Below are 5,162 nucleotides of genomic sequence, written 5' to 3'. Positions count from 1 at the left end.
TAGCAAATGTCAAGGTTGCCACAAAAAGGAATAATTGTAACATAACTGGTAGCAAATTACATACCATAAGGTATTCATGTTAGGTTGTTGCAAGTTAGCATGTTCATGTTATTAATTATTAAATAAGCCTTTCCAGTTAAATCTTTGCTATAAATATTAACTAGTTGCAGTTTTGACTGGTGACCAGGACCATTCTAAATCATATCACTGTTTAATAAGAAAACACTATGGTAACTGACCGGCTGACTGCTTATGGCACCGTCTCAAAACGGGAAATCTCCCGCTTTATTAAAAGACTGAAAGTCGAAACTAAATCACCACAAACACTATTCAGTTAAAGGTATGTAAATATAAAGAAACAGCCTGTATACAAGACAAAACACAAACAAATGAAATATCAAAAGGCTCGGCCCCGAACCCCAGTAACTCTATTCATGCTCATGAATTAGTAACTAAATTCCTCATAAATAAAATCTGAAATGGTTTCCCTGTACTTGTTTACAAGTTCAACCTTCCAGAACAGCTCAATTCTTCCAAATCTGTATCAGATAACGAAAACCCACGTAGAAGGCGACACCTACCTCGGTATGACAACAGTACCTACCGCTATTGCTTGGTCATCACCTTGGTTTATGTCACAATCAGGAAAAAAAAAAATGAATACATAAATTAACGTGATTTTCAGGTTTGAGGTCTGCATGAGTTACTCTTGATAAGACCTACCACAAAAAAATGTAGGATTATATATAATCTACGCTAACCATATCGATCTCAACAGAGCGTCATGTATCAACAGGCAGAGAGTGAAACCCAGGTCAGTGTCTTGCCTACATCCACATCCTAAAACGTGAGCCATGACAGCACATTCAATTGGGCTCTTTTTCTTCAGAATGTACTATCATTCACTTTTGTTTACTATACATACCATAAATGGTAACTGCGAAAAGACTGTCAAATGGATAATACATATTCAGCCAATACACAACTGGAAAGTGGATGATGAAAATAATGGAATATGTACATCTAATATAAAAACAAAGTAAAACATGTTTAAATAAACTGTGAAAACCTCATCAAACTTCCCCAAAGAGCTGACATTTACCAAACTTTAAAATATTTCAATACACTGCTACGGTCGTCCGCTCTCGTTCACGTATTGTGGGGGCAAGTAAAAAAGCGTATGTTCAAGTACAGACATGGTCCTTCTCTTTAAGTTCATTAAAATGCGTTGATTACTACCTAGTTAGTTGAAAAAAAAAAATGTCTTACAAAGACATCAATAATTTCCCTAAACTTTCCGGTGAAGACAAAGCTTCAAGTACACTTTTTTACACAGTGGACCATTAGGATAAAGCAGACATCATCATCAATATATATCAACTATAACACTGAAAAGTAAGGTAAATGTAGACCCCTAAAGTCATATACAGCTTCTTCAATACAGTGTTCATTCATATCTCTACTTTTCTATATATCACTACGTCAATCAACCCTATACTTCCCTTCAATTGCAGAGCCCTCCCTACTTCCTGGAAACTAAATCTACAACTGTAATATTTCTTTCATCATCTGCGATGGTGTTAAAAATTTTCATGTGCAGCAAACTGACTGATGTGATTTTCGGTGATATGCACAAATTAATAACGCCTTAGATCTTAAAATCACAAATACCTTACCTAGAATGAATATTAAAACTTTTCTGTCACTTTTAAACGAATATATGTCAACTAAAGATATGAAAATATGCACTTACCTTTTAATATGGACGGTAGCTAGGATGGAATGTGATTCCTAAATACCCGGAATCAAGCCGGCAGGAACTGTATTGAAGTAGAGACAGTAACAGCAGGAAGGGGAAACGTGCGAGGGGTGGCAGTGTTGTTTGTGTCCTCCCCAGCAGCTGTCCACGAGGCGACTGACGAGCTACGTTCCCTCTCACGCGGCGGCGCCGGCCCTGACCAACCACCCACCCATCACACACACCGCCACAACCACAGGCTGAGCAAAGCCATTTTTCACAGAGGATTTCTGTAAACATGTATGAACCAATGCATCCTGTACATGAGTAGATTTACGCTGACATGATGAAAGTGCTTGAAAAAATGTTAAGGGCTAATATTATGAGTTGACTCTCCAGGTATTTCGTCAGAGGTAAATATATATCAATGTATGTAAGGAAATCCCAAAGTATACAAATGATTCAAATATTACACATCCATGGAATACAGTTCTTACTGAAAATATGGGGTATGTTTGTGTGTATGTATGCATACATACATAATAATGATGATATAATACATATGTACAAGGTTAAGAGACAAAACGGGTGTAAAACTCCCTCCCCGCATCACACTTACAGTAGTCATACACACACGAACACACAAATTATATATATATATATATATATATATATATATATATATATATATATATATATATATATATATATATATATATATATATACATACATATATATATATATATATATATATATATATATATATATATATATATATATATATATATATTCTGTAAAAAAAAAACTTCGTATCGTGTGTATTACATTTGTGGTGCCTACACTACAGGGACAAAAAAAAATAATCAATAGCACAGAAAATAAGGTCGGTGTGTATCATGTAATATAGTACTGCCTTGGAAGTTTCTGGGTAAGGGAGAGGGGTGGAGGAACCATGTGAGATATAGTAAGGTGTAGCACTTTAGGCTGGGAGGAGGGTATATATAACGGTGACAGTGTGGTTGTCATGGTTACAGATCACGTTGTTCCACAAACCAACACACTAACGTACATTATGTTCGTGTGGTAGGGTCGTAACTGTACTATATACGAAAGACACGACTTCTTCCGTCGGGATATTCGTATGTATATTGTCTGTGTATAAAATAGTTAAAGCTGTGCGTATGAGGCACTCGTGAGTTTGTTGTTATTTGTTGAGATAAACTGTAGAAAAGGTGTCGATTAAAAGAATGATAAAAAATGAAGGAAAGCATGAGCCTATATGATCAGAAAAAAATAAAGCCCAAAATTAAAGTTTCCTGTGGGGAGGGATTGCGCCAATTAAATGAAAGCTAGCAAGTATGAATATGTACATGTCTATATATGTATGTCTGTATATATATGTGTATATATATATATATATATATATATATATATATATATATATATATATATATATATATATATATATATATATGAATGTAGGTTTGCGGCAGGGATGAGTGATGTCTCCATGGTTGTTTAATTTGTTTATGGATGGGGTTATTAGGGAGGAGTTGTTGTTCGCTGATGATACAGCGCTGGTGGCCGATTCATGTGAGAAACTGCAGAAGCTGGTGACTGAGTTTGGTAAAGTGTGTGAAAGAAGAAAGTTAAGAGTAAATGTGAATAAGAGCAAGGTTGTTAGGTACAGTAGGGTTGAGGGTCAAGTCAATTGGGAGGTAAGTTTGAATGGAGAAAAACTGGAGGAAGTAAAGTGTTTTAGACATCTGGGAGTGGATCTGGCAGCGGATGGAACCATGGAAGCGGAAGTGAATCATAGGGTGGGGGAGGGGGCGAAAATTCTGGGAGTCTTGAAGAATGTTTGGAAGTCGAGAACATTATCTCGGAAAGCAAAAATGGGTATGTTTGAAGGAATAGTGGTTCCAACAATGCTGTATGGCTGCGAGGCGTGGGCTATGGATAGAGCTGTGCGCAGGAGGGTGGATGTGCTGGAAATGAGATGTTTGAGGACAATATGTGGTGTGAGGTAGTTTCATCGAGTAATTTTGTAAGGGTAGAGATGTGTGGAAATAAAAAGAGTGTGGTTGAGAGAGCAGAAGAGGGTGTTTTGAAATGGTTTGGTCACATGGAGAGAATGAGTGAGGAAAGATTGACCAAGAGGATATATGTGTCAGAGGTGGAGGGAACGAGAAGTGGGAGACCAAATTGGAGGTGGAAAGATGGAGTGAAAAAGATTTTTAGTGATCGGGGCCTGAACATGCAGGGGGGTGAAAGGCGTGCAAAGAATAGAGTGAATTGGAACGATGTGGTATCCCGGGCTCGACGTGCTGTCAGTGGATTGAACCAGGGCATGTGAAGCGTCTGGGGTAAACCATGGAAAGTTCTTTGGGGCCTGGATGTGGAAAGGGAGCTGTGGTTTCAGTGCATTATTACATAGCAGCTAGAGACTGAGTGTGAACGAATGGGGCCTTTGTTGTCTTTTCCTAGCGCTACCTCGCACACATGAGGGGGGAGGGGGTTGTTATTCCATGTGTGGCGAGGTGGCGATGGCAATAATTAATGGGCAGACAGTATGAATTATGTACATGTGTATATATGTATATGTCTGTGTGTGTATATATATATATATATATATATATATATATATATATATATATATATATATATATATATATATATATATGTACATTGAGATGTATAGGTATGTATATTTGCGTGTGTGGACGTGTATGTATATACATGTGTATGTGCGTGGGTTGGGCCATTCTTTCGTCTGTTTCCTTGCGCTGCCTCGCTAACGCGGGAGACAGCGACAAAGCAAATAAAAAATAGAAAAGAATATATATATATATATATATATATATATATATATATATATATATATATATATATATATATATATATATATATATTTTAATTTTCCAAAAGAAGGAACAGAGAAGAGGGCCAGGTGAGGATATTTCCTCAAAGGCCCAGTCCTCTGTTCTTAACGCTACCTCGCTGTCGCGGGAAATGGCGGATAGTATGAAAAAAAATATATATATATATATATATATATATATATATATATTCCTATGAGTCCACTGGGAAAATGAAACACGATAAGTTCCCAAGTGCACTTTCGTGTAATAATCACATCATCAGGGGAGACAAGAGAGAAATATAACAGTCAGTTGATATACATGGAACAGACGAAGCTAGGACACCATTTGGTAAACATTTGATTTTCGACAATCACATGTTTACCAAATGGCGTTCTAGCTTCGTCTGCTCCATGTATATCAACTGACTGTTATATTTCTCTCTTGTGGTCTCCCCTGATGATGTGATTATTACACGAAAGTGCACTTGGGAACCTATCGTGTTTCATTTTCTCCGTGGACTCATAGGAATATCTTGATCACGCGCAAATTTGTGTACCTT

The 5,162-nt window shown here is 37.0% G+C and overlaps 1 protein-coding gene across 1 annotated transcript in view; it reads right to left on the bottom strand.

Annotated features, from left to right (window-relative positions):
• LOC139755459 (crustacean calcium-binding protein 23) overlaps positions 1-1,933 on the bottom strand; it is a 163,474-nt gene extending 161,541 nt beyond the window's left edge. The window contains exon 1 of the mRNA XM_071673779.1: positions 1,754-1,933. The gene's annotated coding sequence lies outside the window, so the exon portion shown is untranslated. The remainder of the gene's footprint in view (positions 1-1,753) is intronic.
• Between the last annotated feature and the right edge of the window lie 3,229 nt (positions 1,934-5,162).

The sequence above is a fragment of the Panulirus ornatus genome, chromosome 19, assembly GCF_036320965.1.
Source record: "Panulirus ornatus isolate Po-2019 chromosome 19, ASM3632096v1, whole genome shotgun sequence".
Taxonomy (NCBI): Eukaryota; Metazoa; Arthropoda; class Malacostraca; order Decapoda; family Palinuridae; genus Panulirus; species Panulirus ornatus.
The sequence above is the reverse complement of the archived record's forward strand: the minus strand, read 5'-3'. Positions and strand labels throughout refer to the sequence as shown.